General features: G+C 37.5%; 1 protein-coding gene and 1 non-coding gene across 3 annotated transcripts in view; one reads left to right on the forward strand and one right to left on the reverse strand.

The window, feature by feature from the left end:
- Positions 1-21,445, forward strand: part of MIER3 (MIER family member 3) — a 188,134-nt gene that overhangs the window by 58,653 nt on the left and 108,036 nt on the right. For both annotated transcript variants that reach the window (XM_039244530.1, XM_039244531.1), the window contains exons 3-4: positions 909-1,047; positions 19,963-20,009. The gene's annotated coding sequence lies outside the window, so the exon portion shown is untranslated. The remainder of the gene's footprint in view (positions 1-908; positions 1,048-19,962; positions 20,010-21,445) is intronic.
- Positions 7,715-7,850, reverse strand: LOC120239978. Its single transcript, XR_005530548.1, has one exon. It is a non-coding gene; the product is annotated as a small nucleolar RNA SNORA42/SNORA80 family (small nucleolar RNA).

Consider the following 21,445-nt stretch of genomic DNA (forward strand, 5'->3'; position numbering starts at 1 on the left):
TTACTTAAAAAGATGATAGACAGTTGATAGATCGATAGATAGATAGATAGGTGCCTGCGTGGCTCAGTAGGTTGAGCATTCAAGCCTTGATTTCAGCTCAGGTTATGATCTCATGGTCTGTGGGATTGAGCTGCAAGTCAGACTCCATGCTGATAGCACATAGCCTGAGTGGGATTCTCTCTCTCTCCCTTATTTCTGTTCATACCCCTTTCATGTGCCCTTTCTCTCTCAAGATAAATAAGTTAATTAAAAAGTATATATATATATATAATTGCCTTTTATGAGATTATCCTTAAGCATATGATAAATAATATTTTTTTAAATGTTTTATTTATTTTTGAGAGAGAGAGAGAGAGAGAGAGACAGCATGAGCAGGGGAGGGTCAGAGAGAAAGGGGGACACAGAATCTGAAGACAGGCTCCCGGCTCTGAGCTAGCTGTCAGCAGAGAGCCCTATGCAGGGCTTGAGCCCACCAACCATGAGATCATGACCTGAGCTGAAGCCGGATGCTCAACTGACGGAACCACCTAGGCAGCATGATAAATCATCTTTTATTCAGTGGCTTTTCTGTTGCAATCACACAGTCTCACACTATCATGCCAAATTTATGACTTAGATAGTTGGATAGATAGCAGTACTATACATCAAAAGGGATGTGTGGGAAGAAAAACAAGTTCTGAGGAAAAAGTATGAGTTTAGATGTGGACGCTGCCTTTTTTGTGCCAACAAGATATCTAAGCAAGTCTGTTGTGGACACAGAAGACTTTATGGGAATGTTTTGGACCAGATTTCAGCTCCAGAAGCTATCATCCTGTAAACATTAATTGATGCTATTTTCTTCCAGAGTAAGAGGGAAAAGAGAATGAAAACAGTGGGAAGTTTGACATTGATTGTCTTCTCTGTTTTAGAAAGAAAGAGGAAACTACAGAGGAGAATAGGAAGGGATAGTCAAAGAAGTAGAAGAATCAGGAGCAGATGAGGGAGGAAGATCTGAGAAAGTGAAGAAAGGAAAGCATTTCAAAGAGGTCAAGAGCATCAGATGCTGTGGTGAGTCCATTGGTTTTTAGCGAGGAAGATACCACTGCTGACTTTGGCAAGAGAAGATTTGGAGAAGTAATGAGGGCAGAGGATAGATTGTAGGTAGAAACCATAGATTATATTTCAGTGGGCTGGCTGTAATGGAAATAAAAGTCATGGAGATAACCAAAGGGGGATATTTGTCTCTTTAACCAAAATGGGAGAGACTTAAGCCTGTTTACAGACTAGGGAAGAAAATCAGTTGATAGAATTTAAAGACACTCGAGAAACATTCATTGATCAGTTAAGGTCTCTAGGAATGGGGGAGAGATAGATGAAGTACTTAGTTGAATAATTACCTTCTTTCACTATGGTGAGAGAGGACATGGTAAAAAAAAGAAGAGGCAAGAATGCAGTAAATTTGTAGGTTGCCTATAGAAATTAAAAATGGAGGAATTTTTTTCCCCAATGAGTTCTAACTTGCCTCTGTGTAGTAAAATGAAATACCAGAGATTAAATGTGTGTTAAGTGGAGAAATAGAACAGTAAGGTAATTTGGAATTATAAATTACTTAAGAAACTACCCCAACCCCAGACTCACTCTAAATGTGAAATAGGTATGAGTACTTGGAATCAGTTAAGAAGAGACTCGTAGAAGGGAAAATCAAAAGGGTAAATAAAACCTCAAGTTGGTTGTTTGTAAAGTTAAATAATGTACAAACACTGTGTAATACACAGTCACAGATGCACACATATACATGTATGTATATACATATACCATTATTTTAGGTTTGAAAAAGGAGCTATGAGAGAGGTCAAATAATTATGCAAAAATGCTTTGTGCATTCTACAGTAATAAAGTGAAAATCTAGAATTTTTTTCTAGCAATATATAAGTGACTGAAAGTTTTTGAAAACCAGAAATACCAATATGATTGAAAATATTAGGGAAGGCAGGGCCAGCCTGACTTTCCTGTATGAGCTGCACTTCAGTGTAACTAAATAGTTGATAAGGAAAGATTCTTCTTTGTTGAGGAATTTCAAATTAACAAAGGCAAAAACAATAGTAGAAAAAAAACCTCACCATTTTTGTAAATCCTAATGAAACAGTGGCTCTAAGGAATGTTTTTTTAAATATTTAAATACAAATTAGCTAAAATATAATGTAATAATGATTTCAGGGATAAAATTTAGTGATTCATCACTTATATCTAACACCCAGTGTTCTCCTAACAAGTGTCCTCCTTAATGCCCATCACCTGTTTAGCCCATCACCCAACCCAACATCTGGCTAGCAACCCTCAGTTTATTCTCTTTGTAAGAGTCTCTTATGCTTTGTCTCCATCTCTGTTTTTATCTTATTTTTGCTTTCCTTCCCCTATTAGCTTCTGTTTTGTTTCTTAAATTCCACATATGAGTGAAATCATATGATATTTATCCTTCTGTGACTGACTTATTTCACTTAGCATAACACACCCTAGTTCCATCCATGTTGTTGTAAGTGGCAAAATTTTATTCTTTTTGATTGCTGACTAATATTCCATTGCATATATATACCACTCCTTCTTTATCCATTTGCCAGTCAATGGACATTGGGCCTTTTCCATACTTTGGCTATTGTCAGTAGTGCTACTATAAACATTGGGGTGCGTGTGCTTCTTCGAATCAGCATTCCTATATCCTTTGGATAAATACCTCCTAGTGCCATTTCTGGGTTGTAGAGTAGTTCTCTTTTTAATGTATTGAGGAACCTCCATACTGTTTTCCAGAGTGGCTGCACCAGTTTGCATTCCCATCATCAGTGCAAAAGAAAGCCTCTTTCTCTGGATGCTGGCCAACATCTGTTATTGCCTGAGTTGTTAATTTTAGCCATTCTGACAGGTCTGAGGTGGTATCTCATTGTGGTTTTGATTTGTATTTCCCTGATGATGAGTGATGTTGAGCATCTTTTAATGTATCTGTTAGTGATCTGGGTGTCTTCTTTGGAAAAGTCTATTCATGTCCTTCAGCCTCTTCTTCACTGAATCAGAAATGCTTATTAATGGCTGCTATTAGGTGAAAGGCTGATGGTGAAGTTTATAACAAATGGATTAGGCTGATACTAACCTGAATTCAACCATCAATCTCAATATCATTATAAGTGGGACAGTCAGACCTAGACCTAAGGGCAATCATGATGTGGTGCAATATGAAGTATACCACACATCTATGAAGAATCCTTAACAAAAAAGTTATTTAACTTAAACACATTCAAGACTTTGTCTAATTTTCAGTGTCCCCAAAATAAATAAACAACAAATAAGTAGAGATAATATTACAAAGAAACAATCAACCAAATCCAGAGCTAGAATAAATAAACTGTAGGACAAGCAACCTGCTTTTCCAATAAATAAATGGCACGGGGAGGGCAGAGTGGGAGGAGATAAGAAAGAACTTTCATAAATTAAGAGAGAATCAAGAGACAGTACAACAAAAATGCAATGCACCGATGCTGTTTGGATTCTGATCCAAACAAACCAATAGTAAAAAGATATTTTTTAAGCAATCAGGAAATTTTCTTTTAGGTGTGGTGAGGAGGCTATGTTTAAAACAAATGGACCTTATCTGTTAGAGATACATAGTGAACAACTTGCAGATGAAATGATATGAAACCAGAGATTTGCTTTAAAATATTCCACCAAAATCGGGGCACCTGGGTGGCTCAGTCGATTAAGTATCCGACTTCGGCTCAGGTCATGATCTCACAGTTCGTGAGTTTGAGCCCCGCCTAGGGCTCTGTGCTGACAGCGCAGAGCCTGGAGCCTGCTTCAGATTCTGTCTCCGTCTCTCTCTGAACTTCCCCAACTTGCGCTGTTTCTCTTTGTCTCTCAAAAATGAATAAACATGAAAAAAAGGTTTTTTTAATAAATAAAATATTCCACCAAAATAAAGTGGAAAGATAGATGAAACAAGAATGGAAAATTCTTGTGATAATTGTCAAAGGTAGGTTGTACATACATAGATTCAGTACACTATTTTCTCTACTTTTGTGCTTATTTGAAAGTTTTCATAATAAAATTGTTTTCTTTTTTTAAGTTTTTTTAATGTTTATTTATTTTTGAGAGAGAGAGAGAGACAGCATGAGCAGGGAAGGGGCAGAGAGAGAGGGAGACACAGAATTTGAAGCAGGTCCCAGGCTCTGAGCTGTCAGCACAGAGCCCCACACAGGCCTCAAACTCACAGACTGTGAGATCATGACCTGAGCTGAACTGAATTCATATGCTTAACTGACTGAGCTACCAGGTGCCCCTATAATAAAATTGTTTTCAAATAATGAAAATAGCAACAAGTCTGGACAAGTCACAGCTAAAGTCCCTCTAACCTTCAAACCACAGATAATTCCTATGTTTACCAAACTATTCCAGAGTACATAAAAATATGAAACTCCTTACAATAGTTTTACAAATCCAACATAGTCATACAAAGATAAAAAGCAGAACAATAGAATAATTTCATTTATACAGGTTCAAAAATTTTAAATAACATGCTAATAAATCGAGTTCAGCAAGGCAATTTTTAAAAATTTGACATAAACAAATGAAAAGATTTTCTCAATAGTGTATCATCAAATGTCACATTTTCTAAAATTTCCTAAAATTATTTTGTAAATTTAATTCCATATAATTTTTTTCTTTTATTTGGATCCTAAAATTTGTAATGAGGCATAAATATAAGGTAAAAGAGAAGAAAAGCATTAAAAGACAGAGAAAAGGAACAATAGTATGGGAAAACTTGCCTACTTAATATTGATACGCATGATAAAGCTAATATAAAATTAAATCCAAGGGAACCTGGATGGTTGGTTAAACATTGAGCCACCCAGGCGCCCCTCAAAAATGTTTTTAAAAATAAAGAAATGAACAAAAAATAGATACCATATAAATGAAAATTTAATACATAACAAAGATGATAATTCAAATCACTGAGGAAAGGCTGAATTATTTAATAGTGTTGGTGCAACTGGGGAGAAACTCAAATGAATCCTATATTTAATAATATTTTAGAAAATGAATTCTGGTTGGAGTAAAGACATAGTTGTAAATGAAAAAATACTGTTAGAAAATGTCAGAGTTTGGGGCGCCTGGGTGGCTTAGTCGGTTAAGCGTCCGACTTTCGCTTAGGTCGTGATCTCGCGGTTCGTGGGTTCGAGCCCCGCGTCGGGCTCTGTGCTGACTGCCAGCTCAGAGCCTGGAGCCTGTTTCGGTCTGTGACTCCCTCTCTCTCTGACCCTCTCCTGCTCACGCTGTCTCTCTCTCTCTCTCCTAGAAATAAATAAAACATTACAAAAAAAAAAAAAAAAAGAAAATGTCAGAGTTTACATGAGCCATCAAAGTGCCTGAGGGACTTTGATCAAGCCTGAAAACCCAAAAACAGCAAGAGAAAAGGTAAACCTACCAAATTTAAAAACTTCTTTAGCAAGAAGATAGTATGAATAAATGAAAACACAATAAATTTGGAAAGATTTGTAGAACATCATAAATCCAAATTACCAACAAAGTGTTCTGATTCATTGATAGTCAGTGAAATGCAAATTGAAGTAACAACAATACATCATGTTTTGCTCACACGACTGGCAAACATTAAAAGAATCAATAGTGTCGCTTGCTTGTGGAAATTAATTTCATCCATTGTTGGAGAAACATGAATTTCACACTTTGGAAAACAATCAAGTAACATCTATCTTATCAAGTTGTCTCAGAAAAAAAAATTAAGTAGTGGGATTCAGTGAGTAGGAAGCTACTGAACTTACTTCATGAATAATATATAACATTAATACCTAAACTTAATAAGAACAGAAACTTAAAAGTTTCCTATTGCTGCTGTAATAAATGACCATAAACTCAGTAGCTCAGAACAACCAGATCTATTATCTAATGGTTCCAGAGGTCCCACATCTGCAATGAGTCTCATGGACTAAGTCAAGGTGTTGGCAGAGGCTATGTTCTTTCTGGAGGCTCTAGAGGGGAGTCCGTGGTACGGTGTCGTAAACTGAGGAGTATGACCAGTTCAGTTCAGTATACACGGTGTCACACAAATGTAAATACCTCATTCTTTGTCAGAGCAATCCCACTGCCAGTAATTTTTTTAAACAGAAACAAATGTATTATTGTAGAAGGATATATGAACAAGGATGTTTATTGAATCATTTTTTTTTGTAATAGCAAAAGTTAGGGCTTGTACATTCATCAACAGAATTCTCAAACAAATTACAGTCTGTCCATATACTGGAATATTATGCAACTATTGAGAAAATCAGTTAGAATTATATATACTGACCTGCAAATATTGTGCATGAAATATTAAGTGAAAAATGCAAATTGTAAAGTAATGAACATTATCCCATTTATTGTTAAAAATACACATGTAAATAAGGGGAAGAACAAAACTCCAACATATGAATATTTCTGTATCATTGTCTAGTAGGAGGAGAGAGATCATATCAGTTTTATGAAAGAGAGAAAGCTAAATATAAAATAACAATGAACTAGGTATCAATCTCTTAACCCTAACTGAAAGGGAACTTGCACATCTCTAAGTGAGGGGCTATTTGATGTATCTGGTTCTGCAATTGTTGAAAAAAACTGCAAGACTTATTCAGCCACTGCCAAGGGCCAAGGTTGCAGCTGCAGGAGGGAAGAAGCACTCCTGGATGATGGGCATCTATTAGCAAGTTGGAAACAAATGAGGATCCTAACAGAAAACCAGAAAGCTGAGTTACAGTCCTGCAGTCACAAGGCAGGGAGGAGGATGGGGCTAAGAGACAAGGGCTTACTAACACCATGTGTTTACACATAATTGTGTGGCTATGAAAAAAAACTTGGAATGATCCAAATCAACTAGTTACCTCAGAGGTAAGAAGGGCCTGAGAACTTTCAAAAAGGAAAATAATAAAAACTCCCATGCAGCGTTTGATGGATTACAGTGTGTGTGTACTATTTATGTAATAATTTTTAAAACCCACATAACTAATGAAGCATAAAAATAAAAAGTTAAAATTAGAGGTAGAAATATCCGGGATGCCTGGGTGGCTAAGTCGGTTGAATGTCTGACTTCAGCTCAGGTCATGATCTCATCATTCATGGGTATGAGCCCCGCGGTGGGCTCTGTGCTAACAGCTGGGAGCCTGGAGCCTACTTTGGATTCTGTTCTGTGTCTCCCTCTCTCTCTGTCCTTTCCCCAGTGATGTTTTGTCTCTGTTTCTCTCAAATATAAATAAACATTAAAACAAGTTTTTTTAGGGGTGTCTGGGTGGCTCACTGTTTGAACTGAACTGACTTCAGTTCAAGTCTTGATTTTCACGGTGCATGGTTTGGAGCCTCTCAACAGCTCAGAGCCTGGCTCCTGCTTCGGAGTCTGTGTCTCCCTCTCTCTTCCCCTGACCCACTCACTCTCTCTCTCTCTCACTCAAAAATAAATAATATTTAAAAATAAGTAACAAATAAATACTTTTTTTTAAAGTAGAAATATTCACTCTGAGGTCTGAGGTGTGCCCTGGTGAGAGAATAGCTCTTTCACTGTGTAGTAGTGGATGCCTGAGCTGTAGTGCCCTTAGATCTGACAGGTAGTTGTTCAGGGGACCAGTGTGCACTGTTAAATATACAGCTAAATATATGTATTGGTCTTTAATTTTTTTTTTAATTTTATTTATTTATTTTTTTACAACATACAGTCCCCTTCAGTGCTCATAGCCCACCAGTGAGGAGGCTGGGCAATGGTTCAGGGCTGCATGCTTCTCTGGCACAGGTGCACTCTGGGAGGCCCACAGACAAGGCCCACTGTCAACCCATCACCATGTGCTTGCTTTGGCTTCTTAAACCATTTAGACAATTTTGACAGCTTCATGATGTTTGTTGAATCTGGATAATGGGCAAATGGTGGTTCATTTTATTGTTCACTTTACTTTTCTGTAGATTGATGTTTTCTCACAATAAATACTGGGGGAAAATACTCTGATATAATCACAATTTAGTTTACAACGACAGGCATGGAAAAGAAGAAAGTAGATGTATTTTTCCTAACTCTAAGAGGATCTGATACTCCCTTTATGTTCATTTGAATTAATTATGGAAAGGTTAGTTACAATGTTGATGAAGAAATCCAAACTGAACTTCCTGTAACAAACAATAAAGAAATAAAATTTCTCAAACAAGTAAAACAAGCATCATCATCTCAAAATTAAGGGTAATATAAAACAGTAAACCGTTGTAGTTAAAAATCAAGATGTAACTGTTGAACTTCTTAAATGCATACTAGCCAGGAATTGATTTCATCATGATAAGAAACATAATCTGTCAAGAAAGGACCTTTACCCTAACCTGGCTAATGTTCACATTTTTAGTGTGCTCAGCACATCTGATTGGTTAATGGAGTCCATCTTTGATCTTTATCTCTGTAGCAAGTTCCAATGGCCAGCTCAGAGTTTTGAAATCGTAAAATGTCTGTGTCAACATCTCATGCGCCCAAGATTCCTATTATTGATACATATGGCACCTCTATTACAATCCAGAATTCAGTTTGATCAAGGCTGAATCAGAGAGATTTGGGCTTATATAAATTTTCTATTTTTTCTGCTCTAGGTCAGTAACTTTGAGAACCCAAGAGTGGGGAAGGCTTGGAAGAGATTAATACTATGTGAAGGCAGTTGCTCTCTCTTAAGTATTCCACACAGCCCCTGCAGGATTGTCAGGAGGCTGGAGGCAGTGGGGTTTAGTGTCAATAATATGTGTGCCAGCATTCTCAAACTCCAGAGCCATCTCCACTTGGGTATGGAAGGCAGACTTTTTTGCCTGTGAAATTCCCAGGGCTTTCAGCCAATGCAGGGATGTGGAGTCTTCAAGAAGGAAGTACTGAAGTTACTGCTGAAAAGGCTTATGGACTGTGGGCTCAGCAGTGCCCTGATGTCCCAACAATCTGGAGCATCTCCAGTGGAATACATTTTTCAAGTGCAGTCAAGGTCTTCTGAAGTTAAGGAGAGGTCTGTAGATTAGGAATATGGTAAAAGTTTGAAATAGTTTCTGTGAGGAATAGGAGAAACATCTGACAAAGCATTTACTCAAGGACTTTTGGGCTGGGAGGAAGAATAAGCTGAGGATAGAGAACCTTATTGCCTGATTCTCTCAGCAACTTGCATTCAAAGGCTGAGAGGGCTGAGGGATGAACACTGAGGGATGATGGGAGGCAAAGGGTCAAAGGTGGTGAGATTACTGATGAGGCTGTGATTGAACTGATATAACCCAGGGATAGGCTGAGTTAAAAAAGGAGAGAAGACAGAAGGGAAGGAAAGTTAGTGGGAAACACAGGAGATGGTCTCTGAGCGATTGACTAGATCAAATGTGAAGTGAAGGAGTAAGATGTGGGAGAGTTAGAAGGTTGTAGTCAGTGAGCAATTTACTGGAATTCAGTATATCATAGGTGGAGCACATAGATGTGCAAAGATCCCCAGGTGTGCCAATGGGAGGAGGTAGTTGTTATGGAATAAAGGTCATTGTATATATCAAGCTAGAGTGTTGGATGACTAATAAATCCATATGGCTCTTAACATTGATGACAGGAAAGTAAAAGACCGGCATGAATTTAGGAGAATATCGAAATACTGATAGTTGACAGACAGCTTTCATTTGGGAGTATGCTTCCCAGCCCCTACTCTCTATCTGTTGCATTCTGGCATCCTGTTTCCCTGTTCTCTGAGTATCCCCCACCACACTTATACCCCTACACCCCACTTCATTCACAAAAAAATATCTTACCCCTAGAGTCCACTTACTTGTCACTGTAAATTAGGAAAGAGCAATAGAATAGTCCTGAACACAAATCTCTCATTAATTCAAAAGAGAAAGAAGTATAAAATGATGATAATTTATAAGGAAGATGAATGGTTTATCATAATGAGTCAAGAAATCAGGACATTTATTGCAGGTTTACTTTGTGCTTAGCTTAGAGTTTAAGTGCATGGGCTTTGCTGTTCAGCAGTCCAAAGACCAAATCTGCTACTTAATAGCTGCATGAGCAAGGCAAAAATTACTTTATCTCATAAAACTTCAGATTGTTGTCTTAAAATTAAGATAATACTTCCTACTGCATAGAATTGCTATGAAGATTAAAAGTAGAACTTTCTTTGTAAAGTAGAAAGTTCTTAAAACAACCAGCGCTCAATTCCGACTAGCTATTGTTACCATTCTTCTCCTTCCTTCATCCTGAAGCATTTTTCTGACAGGCTCTTCTTTACCCATCCTAGAATGAAGAGAAATCCATTCACATCTAGTGCTTGCCAGGGAATTTGATGGATCCAGCTTATGCTAACCCAGGGTCATGTGCTTCTCTTCCTAGCTTGTGGTTCAGTGACATTGACAGCTGAGATCCGTTATAGTTGGAATGTTCAAACCATGGAAAGTGGCAAAAACTTACAAAATGGAAGGGGAGTTGATGGTAGTGGTGGGATAGTCAGAGTCTGTTTACCAGCACACTACTGCCCTTGGGTTTTACCTTGCATGTTCCCTTCTCAGATCTGTGGCCTATCTGCTGGGCAGCTGCTAGCGCTTTCTCAGCCTCTTGCAAGTTTTTATCGAGTGAGACTCTGCTGGCCAGAGATGGTATCTTTTCCTACCCTCACTGTCTCTAACCCCTTTTATTGGTGGGATTTGTGAAACATTACAATTGCTAGACCCTCTATTTTCACCGCTCTTTCTGTCTTGGTGTTTCTGCAGTGTTTACCCAGAAGACTATAGCACCTTCAGTATTACCCCACTTCCTGCCTAGTTTTTATCATGGAGTTTGAATGTTTGTAGGAAGAGAAGATTCTGGCTTCCTCAAACCCTGTGGCAGGAAGTTGGCCATCTAAGGTTTCTCATTGCAACAGTCTTTTATTTCTTCATTCAGGACAGCAGGAAGGGCTTTGCAACCTGACTTCTGGCCCACGAGTGCTGCTGTTTTCCCCAGTGGCATAGAAAAAGAGAGCAATCGATTAAACTTTTCCAGTTTCTATCTGACTTAGTGGAGTTTTCCCCTTGCTTCTTTTGCCTATAGGTTAATTATCAGTTTTGTGCTTTGATCTTGGTAGTCGTCATCTTTCTTTTTAATTATTTCATTTGGAAGCCGAAAAAGTTTATGCCAGGATTTGCTAGTTGAATCCCATTTTATATTGGAAATTGTCCTAAGAGAAACTCAGTTTTACTTACAAACTTTATTTTTGTTGTATTCCTTTTCATGCCCTATTTGTTATTAAATAGAATTATTTTCTGTTATGTTTCCTTGAAGAAAGTACAGATGGTAGGAACAGAATCCAATTTAACATAGAGTTTCTAGGAATTTATTGGAATGTAAAATAGTGCTCTGGAAAAAAGGATTCCTCCAATATGCACAAATTAATTAATAGAATGGTGAACACTGCCTGGAAGAAGAGCTGAGAGTCAGGAAATACTCAGATATATTATAATTATATTTTCAAAAATTACTTTCTGGGGCACCTGGGTGGCTCAGTCAGTTAAGTATCCAGCTTTGGCTCAGGTCATGATCTCACAGTTCATGGGTTTGAGCCCTATGTTAGGGCTCTGTGCTGACAGCTCAGATTCAGCATCTCCCTCTCTCTGCCCCTCTCCTGCTTGCACTCTTTCTCTCAAACACACACACACACACACACACACACACACAACCTAAATAAACATTTAAAAATTACCTTTTTAATCAGAATAGATAAAATCTATTTTTTCTTTTAAAATTTTATTAATTAATTAATTTATTTATTTGAGAGAGAGATAGCACACATGAGTAGGGGAAGGGGCAGAGAGAGAGAGAGAGAGACAAGAGAGAGTGAGAAAATCCCAAGCAAGCTCTGCACCTTACACATGGCTCAATCTCACAAACCTGGGAGATCATGACCTAAGCTGAAATCAAGAGTCTGACACTTAACCAACTGAGCCACCAAGTACCCTGATAAAATCTATTTCCAAATTGAAATTTCACACCCCTCTCTCTTAAAAAACTAATAGATTTAGGTAAGACAAAATCAAGTATTTATTGAATACCTTCCACCAAAATAATTTCTGGCAGAGAAAAAAATTAATCAAAAGCTATGCCATAAACTCAAGTCATGATCTCACAGTGTATGACTTTGAGCCCCACATCAGTCTCTGCACTGACAGTGAAGAGCCTGCTTGGGATTCTCTCTCTTTTCCTCTCCTTCATGCCTCTCCCTGCTCACTCACTCTCTCTCAAAATAAATAAATAAACTTAAAAAAAAAAAAAGCTATGCCATAAGGACCTGTATTTTAGGAACACCTTTAGGAATGAATGTTATACAGTTGATAGCGAACTTTTTCCTCAGTAAGAACTGGTGACTATAATAGTGAATAGAGATGGTAGCCTTATTTAAATGTTGGTCTTGTGTTATAAATTTCCGGGAACTGTGTGTAGGTACTGGGGAACAACAGGAGTGAGATTCTCCCTGAATTTCTCAGGAATAGGCAGTCTAGGAAGATAGCTTATGTCAGTTTAATTTGCTTTATCTTTGCGCTGCCAGGTTGTGATTAGCTGTCATGAAGAGTAACCTCTCTCCTGGAAGTGAGTCACGGAGTTCTATTGTTCCTGTAGGAGTAACACCTTCTCTTGGATAGGGGAGAGCCAAGTGAGTGTGAATGCTAGCCTTTGTTAAACAAATCAGAATCCTTTTATATGGCAGTAGGCGCCAGCTTGGGTTCCTCAGGAGTGTGGCAAGCCAAAGCAAACTCATTTTCTTCCTTACAAGAGATTGGTAGAAGAGAGGGAAGCTATTGATAGTTATTTTTTGTTTAATGAAACATATGACAAAGACGATCATGATATTCTTCTGGATGAGTCCAGGAAATGTGATATGGAAAATAATACAATGGATTATGTGAGTTAGATTCTTAGCTAATTTATTCACAATGGCCAAACATTTCTGTTTAATCAACCTATGTTGGCGTTGGGGGGTCTGGGTTGTTGTTTTTGTTTTTTATTTTTTGTTTTGATAGTTTTATGAGGATTCATGAATTGTACATACCTTTAGTATCTACCTCTTCGAAGACCTGGAAGAGATGCTTACCAAATAGGCAGATGACTAAAAGCTGGAGAAATGGATTACAGGTTGGATAATATCATCAAGATCTCCGTAGATTACATGATAGACTCTCAAAAGATAAAAATTGTCTACTTAAATTTGTCTATTTAAATTTTAAAGTCAAAGGAAACCTAGCATTGGAAAAAACTTAAAGCGAAGGTTTGGGGCACCTGGACGGCTCAGCATCTGATTCTTGATTTCAGCTCAGGTCCTGATTCAATGGTATGTGAGCTGGAGCCCCACGTTGACTCTGCACTGACAGTGTGGAGCCTACTTGGGATTCTCTCTCTTTCTCTTTCCCTTCCCCCCACCCCAGTTCTCAAAATAAATAATCTTAAAAAAAGTGATTTTTTAACTTAAAAAAGTTTTTTTTTTTTTTACCTTAAGAAGATTCTTAGTTTATGTTACTTAGTAATTTACAAATAAGAAAAAGCAAGTGTAACCTTAGGTTGTATTAATAGAAGTACAGCAAAAAAAAAAAAAAAAAAAGAATGGAGCCCAGTGTTTTCTGTAATGATCAGACCACAATCATTCATGATTATTTATTACAATGATTCAGAATATCATCCTAGAAGTTATTGAAATCTAAAATGGATCAGTCTGAGTTAATTTAGGAAATATATTCAGAGGGTAAGTCTGTACTTTAGTAACTACAGCAGAAGATAGGAATCAAGGTGTTGTAAAAGAGGCACAGGTGAAGTCATAGGTAAATTGGAAGGAGCCAGACATTATTTCTAGGAGTAGGGATCAAGAAATATTCATTGTGCAGAGGAAATAGTTGGACTAGAGAACACAGTCAAATCTTTTGAGTCTTATAGGGGTCCTGGTGTCTTTGGCTCATGGCTACAGAGGACCAACTTAAAGTGTCAGACTGAGGGGCACCTGGGTGGATCAGCCGGTTAAGTGTCGACTTCGGCTCAGGTCTTGATGTCATGGTTCTTGAGTTCAAGCCCCATGTCAGGCTCTGAGCTGTCACCACAGAGAGATTCAGATTCTGTTTCCCTCTCTTTCTCTGACTCTCCCCCCATTCATACTCTCTTTCTCTCTCTAAAAAATAAACAGAAAAAAAGTGTCAGACTGAAACGAACCTAATTTGAAATCCCAAGTACAAAAATGGTACAGAAAGTTAAGTCTGATGGTGTTTGTCAAGAGTAATAGTATGAAAGAAGTAGGAAAGGTAAATTGGAGCCAGATAACTGTGCTTTATTAATATCAGTGGGAAGAGACTTCAGGTCTTCAAGAGGTGCTTCTCTCTCAAACAAGGGTTGCAGTTCCTAACTTTGCCTCTGTTGTTTGACCATCGGTCTTAACTCATGCCACTGGGGATTTGATTCCTCCTGCTATACAGAACTATACATGACTCTGATTTCCCTTATCTCTGCTTTTGCATCAGACCTATACTCTCTCTAAAACCCAACCCCAGTGTGTTCTTGTGTTATAAATACTTGTAACAACTACATCTTACGAAGAAGACCTTATACACTGAGCAAAGGTATTTGCATTTTACAGAATATACACAGAAGTAGCACAGTCACAGAAGTGATTCGAACAATTTATCAACCATGAAGGGTGGATAGAGTGGAAAGAAGATTAAGGCAGAGAAAGAGATAATGAAGGTCATTTTAGGATTGTATTTACAGGAATACAGGGGAGGGAGCAGTTGTAATAGATATACATAGTCCCCTCTAAGGCAGGATATCATTGGAGAAATACTGTGCACATTCTTACTTGATTTAGGAACCAGGCAAGAATAATCACTGTCCTCACAACAAATTAACTCTGTGAAACTTTAGCCAACACAAGCACTCAGTGGAAAACAATTAGAAAATTAAAAACTGAGGGGCACCTGTGTGGCTCAGTCAGTTGAACGTCCAACTTCAGCTCAGGTCAAGATCTCACAGTTTGTGGGTTCGACCTCCACATAGGGTTCTATGCTGACAGCTCAGAGCCTGGATCCTGCTTTGGATTCTGTGTCTCTCTCTCTCTCTGCCCCTCCCCCACTCATGCTCTGTCTCTCAAAAATAAAATTAAAATGTTAAAAAAATTTGAAAAAGAAGAGGCAAAACTACCTTTATTTTCAGATGATTTGGTAGTTTACTTGTTAAAAACTCTACAAAATTGAAAGTAAAATGAAACAGTTTAACATCAAATTGGTGATACAGTTATAAGGAGGAAAGAGTTATTTCAATTGTCTTTAGAAGATAGGGCCCTGCCTGTATAGTCTAAGGGAGATTTATCATAAGAGTGAAATAAAAAGTAAATCTTGCACTTTACTTGATAGGAACTTTGGTATTGATACTATAATTTTGAAACCATTTTATCTACATCATAGAATAAAACCAAAAAATCCTATATTCACATTATTAGGGACTAGTATTTTCTGAATGAGAAAAAGGATACAAATTTTAAAAAAATCAAAGAAATTGAGAGAAGCTTATGTCATTCAGAGGAAACTAGGAAGGGAACTAAATCGATCTGGTAAGGAGCACTTACTAAACAACAATAATAATAACAGCTAATGCCACTTTAATGATGAACTATTGAATGCTTCTCTGCTAAGGTCGGAACAAGACAATAATACCTATTCTTACCACTTCTATTCACATCTAGCCAGTGTAATAAAACAATAAAAGGCATACATTTGGAAGGAAAGAAATAAAATTTGTTTATTCACAAATGATTTGATTTTATAGTTAAAATCCAGTTGAGTCTACAGATAAATTTCTATTTTTTTTAAATGTTTTATTTATTTCTATGAGAGAGAGAGAGAGAGACAGCATGAGCAGGGGAGGGTCAGAGAGAGAGGGAGTCACAGACTGAAACAGGCTCCAGGCTCTGAGCTGGCAGTCAGCACAGAGCCTGACGCAGGCCTTGAACCCACGAACCGTGAGATCATGACCTAAGCGAAAGTCGGTCGCCCAACCGACTAAGCCACCCAGGCGCCCCTATAGATAAATTTCTAGAAAAATCAGTTGAATTTAGTCAAGATAACTACATGCAAGGTCAATAGGAAATATATTTTTACATATTAGCAACAGTCAACTAGAAACTAAAAATGTTTCTATAAAACTGCATTTATAAGAGTACAGAATGCCATCACATATTCCAGAATGAAGTCAATCAAAGATATTCTACAAATTCTTCTACAATGAAAACTATAAAACATTACCAAGAGAAGTTGAAAGACCTAATTAAATAGAGAGATATATCATTTTAGGAATTGGAAGACTTTATGTTGCTAAGATGTCTAGTTACCTCAAATTGATTTATAAATTTAATGCAATTCCATAAAAATCTTGGCAGATTTTTAAAAATGGAAACTCACAAGCCGAGTTTAAAAATTAAGTGAAAAAAGTAAAAGATCTATAATAGTCAATCTTTTTTTAAGAGTTAAAACAGGGTACTTTTTAAAAAATGTTATTTATTTTTGAGAGACAGAGTGTGACTGAGAGACAGAGTGTGACAGAGATAGCAGTCTCCAGGCTCTGAGCTGTCAGCACAGAGCTCACCTTGGGGCTCACACTCACAAACTGAGATCATGACCTGGGTCACAGTCGGACGCTTAGCCAACTACACTGCCCAGGCGCCCCTGTAATAGTCAATCTTGAAGGAGAATGAATTTGAAGGACTAACGTTCATGATGCCAGAATTAATCTAAAACAGTCCAAAAGAGTAATTAAGACAGTGTGCTGTTGGCATAAGGACAAATAGGTCATGCATATATGGTTACTTGATTTACAACAAAGTCACCAATGCAATTCAGTGGGAAAAGGATGACTTTTTTTCAATGAATGGTATTGGAACAATTTAATAGTCACATGGAATAAAAAGACTCTAGTAACATGCTTCATCTCAGAACATGCACAAAAATTACCTTGAGATTAAATCATAGATATAAATGTGAAAGATTAAACTATTATACTTCTAAAAAACACATAAGGTAATATATTCATGGGATTGGGGTAGGTAAAAAATTCATAACTAGGACACAAATGATTTAACCATTTAAAAAACTTTACAAATCAGATTTCATCAAAATTAAAAACTTCTGTTCGTCAAGAGCACCATTAAGAGAGCAAAATAAAATCATATGTCTACAAAGAAAGCTGTACTACATTATTTATAACAGTTTTACTCATAATAGCCCAAAATAGAAAGGTCCAAAGTGTCCATCAACAAGAGAATGGATAAATAAACTGTGTGCATGTGGGTAATCTCTGGAGAATCCTTTAAACTCTTCTGTATTTTTGAGATTTTTCATGATAAGATTTTGGGAAGAAAGTACAATAAATAAATAAACACAGTGGAGTGCTAAATATGCTTTTTAATTATCCCTAGGTGTTTAGATTTGACATTGATTTATGAACTCTCATTTCTCTTTTATGTTTTATATAGCATATCTGGGTATTTTTACATTTAGTATATGTGTTTTAATACATTGTAAATATTATTTTGTCAATATGATGTAAGAGAAAGAAGCATATGTACATCCTGTTACTGCAGCTACATCTGTGATAGTTCCTATGCCGACATGATGTTTCAGTGAGATTTTTAGAAGGATGCAGAATTATCTAACTTTTTCATAATTGCTCTTTAGGTACATATTACTGAACAAGATATTTGATTTTGTAATTTTTTAAAGCTTACTTATTTTATTTTTAATTTAATTAATTAATATTTTTAAAATTTACATCCAAGTTATTCAGAATTTAGTACAATAATGATTTCAGGATTAGATTCCAATGATTCATCCCCTGTGTATAACACCCAGTGCTCATCCCCAAAAGTGTGTTCCTTCATTCCCCTTGTACATTTAGCCCATTCCGCCTCCCATAGCCCTTCCAGCAACTCTCTGTTTGTTCTCTGTATTTAAATAGTCTCTTATGTTTGTCCCCTTCCTTGTTTTTATCTTCCCTTATGTCCATCTGTTTTGTATCTTAAATTCCTTGTGTGAGTGAAGTCATAAGAAATATGTCTTTCTCTGACTAATTTCACTTAGCATAATATCCTCTAGTTCTAGGCAAGATTATATTCTCTTTGATTGCCAGGTAATACTCCATTATTTATATATATATATATATATATATATATGTATAGATATATATATACATACACATATACATACATACAGTATACATTATTATAATATATAAATACATTACTTATATATATAAACATTAATATATATAATACTCCATTTTATACATATATATGTGGGTATATATATATATATATACATATATATATATATACCACATCTTCTTTATCCAATTATCCATCAGTGGACATTTAGGTTCTTTCTATACTTTGGCTATTGTCGATGGTGCTGCTATAAATATTGGGGTTTATATGCCCCTTTGATAAGTTTATTTTCTTTATTTTGGGAGAGATGGGGGAACATGTGCATACATGCAATCGTGTGTGGGAGGGGCAGAGAGAGAGAGAGAGAATCCCAAGCAGTCTCTGTGCTGTCAGCACAGAGCCCAGTGCAGGGCTGGATCTCATGAACTGTGAGATCATGACCTGAGTCAGAATCAGGAGTCGGCTGCTTAACTGACTGAGCCACCCAGGTGCCCCACAAATAAGATATTTTAAAAACATGGAAAATAGTTAGCAGTAATTTGGACATACTTATTTATTTAAGTTGGGATTTTTAAAAATTTACCATCTTATGATGGTTTATTTTTATGTTTTTTAAAGTTTTTTGACAGAAAGGGAGGGAACAAGTGAGTGAGCAGAAAGAGAAAGAGGAGAGGGAGAGACAGAGACAGAGAAGCAGGGCTCGTGTTCACCTGATGCGGGACGTGAACTCATGAACCGTGAGATCATTTTCTGAGCCGAAGTCAGATGCTTAACCAACTTAGTCACCCAGGCACCCTTTTATTTTTTAAGATATATTTATTTTTAATAAAAGGGGGAAAACATTTGTTTTAAAGATAATAATATGAATTGGCTATAGAGGAGTGGAGGACCAGGCACCAATGCAGTCAGAGATAGAACCAAACTCTCAGCCTGAGTGACCACATGTGTACTGCATGGACCATTGCCCATAACACTAGCCTTCCCCACAGGTGCCCCTGAGAGGTTCCTTCCCTGAACCCCCCAGAGGGGAGCAGTCTGCAGTGGTGCTCTTGCCTCAGCTGGCTGCAGTAAGTTGTCCCAAAAGGATTGCAGTGATTTTTCTGTACCAATCAAAATCTTGATCTTGGGGAGTTTGGAAAGTTTCAAGAGGTAGCTGAGCGGTCGGAAAATTGTAGTAGAAGCCAAACCTGCAGAGAGGGGAATAATATGCAGATGCCACGAGAGGATGGAAGCCAGGAGTAAGCCAAAGCCATCAATTCTCAGGAAGCACGTGCACAAGAAAAGATAGCTGATAGTTGGTTGACAGAAGAGGGAAGAAGCAAAAGTGCATCTGAGCTCTGTTAATATGCTTATTGCTTGCCAGCCAATGTCCTAAGTGTTTTATAGGTACTAACTCATTTAATTCTCAGCTTAAGGTAGATAGTGTTATTATTCTCATTTTTACAGATGAGGAAACTAAGGCAGAAAACACTAAGCATCTTGGCAGTCTGGTTCCAGGGGCTCTGCTTTTAGCCACTGTACTGTGCTGCCTCATCACATGGCCCAGCAGGAGAGGGCAAATGAGCTGCATGGGCAGCTTCTGTGCTGGACCACAGAGGTGTCAGGCCCAACTTTAAAATTGTTCTTATTCTCCCCTTTGAGTCCCTCTTATGCAATCTGCCCTTTTTTAAAGACTTATTTATTTATTTGTTTGGGTTTTTTTTACATGAAGTCTGGCTCTCTGCCTGAGGATCCTATCTTCTATCAAACAAAGACAAGGAAACAGTTGCCACCAGGAGACAAAAAGGTGAAACTTTATAAGTAAGTGGGGACTTCATCAGAAAGGGCCTTTAAGCCATGTTAAGGTATTAGATCTTTTTCTCAAAAGCAAGGGATATCATTGAGATCTTGGAAGCAGGGAAGGTGAGGAGAGGATCATGATGAGATCCACATTTTTAGAATGATTATCCTGGCTGCCTGTGTGGAGGAGTGAGATAAGAGACTGTGTGCGTGGTGGAAGGCCAAATCGGTCTTGGATGGGCTGTGATAGCCTGAGTTAGGGAGGTGGGCAGTGGGGATAAAGAGGTGTGGACAAGTCTGAGAGATACTAAGTGAGTTCTTGAGTTTTCAAGATGAGGGAAGGAAAAGACAACAATAATAACCAGGGAAACTGGGTAAATATGGCCATTTAGTGAAATAGAAAACAGTTCCAGAAAGGGTCCATCAGGTAGGACCAGCTTCATAGGTGTGTGACCTGTGCTGTCACACAGGACCCTATGCTCAGAATGGCCCCATGATTTGCTTAATGCTCTGCTAATACTGCTTCTAGTAGTTGTTGAACAAGAAACTCCACACTCCAGTTTTGTACTTGGCCCCACAAAATATGTAGTTGGCTCAGCCATCACGCCTTTGGGAATGCAGCACTGGAGCACAGAGAAACAAAGGTTTGAGTAGTGTTCCCCAAAGTGTGTTTCTCAAGTGTGCTAATAGGTGTCATGTGTGGGGAAGAAGTAGGGTCCATAATATGGGGTTTCGTGGTCAAGTAAATTGAAGGAACCAGGTTAAACAAAGTTAAATCGTTTTTTAAGGTACAGAATATCCCAGAATTATCAGTATGCTAGATAACTATGGTATAATACAAAATATCTGGTCTTTGTCCCTGGTCCTGGTGCAGATCTTCATCAACCTTCGGCATTTCTTAAATGGTAGAAGTATATTGGTTATGCTAATGCCATAATGTGGGGTGGGAGGATACCTAGCTGGCCTCAGGACAGAGGCTGAATGATCATCAGAAAAACTAAATTTGTTATTAGAGTTGGACATTTCAGGCACCTGACCTCCAAGGAGGGGATCAGAGGGCTAGAGATAAATTTCAATCATATGGCCAGAGATTTAATCCATCATACTTATGTAATGAAACCCCAATAAGGTCTGGAAGGCTCTGTAGAGCTTCCTGGTCAGTGAGCACACAAACGTACTGGAAGAAAATGTAGGAATAAATCTTCATGGATTTAGATTAGCAAAGCCTTCTGAGGTGTAACACCAAATATATGCAACAGAAGAAGAAAACAGATTTCATTGGACTAAATTGGATTTCATCCAAATGCAAAGCTTTTTCTGAAAATGATATCATCAAGAAAGTGAAAAGACAACCCAAAGAACGGGGAAAAATACTTGCAAATCCTATATTTCATAAGGAATTTGTATCCAGAATTTAAGAACTCTTACAATTCAAATATTAGAAAGCAAATTACCCA

The sequence above is a fragment of the Hyaena hyaena genome, unplaced genomic scaffold (assembly GCF_003009895.1).
Source record: "Hyaena hyaena isolate Hyena2069 unplaced genomic scaffold, ASM300989v1 scaffold_241, whole genome shotgun sequence".
NCBI lineage: Eukaryota > Metazoa > Chordata > Mammalia > Carnivora > Hyaenidae > Hyaena > Hyaena hyaena.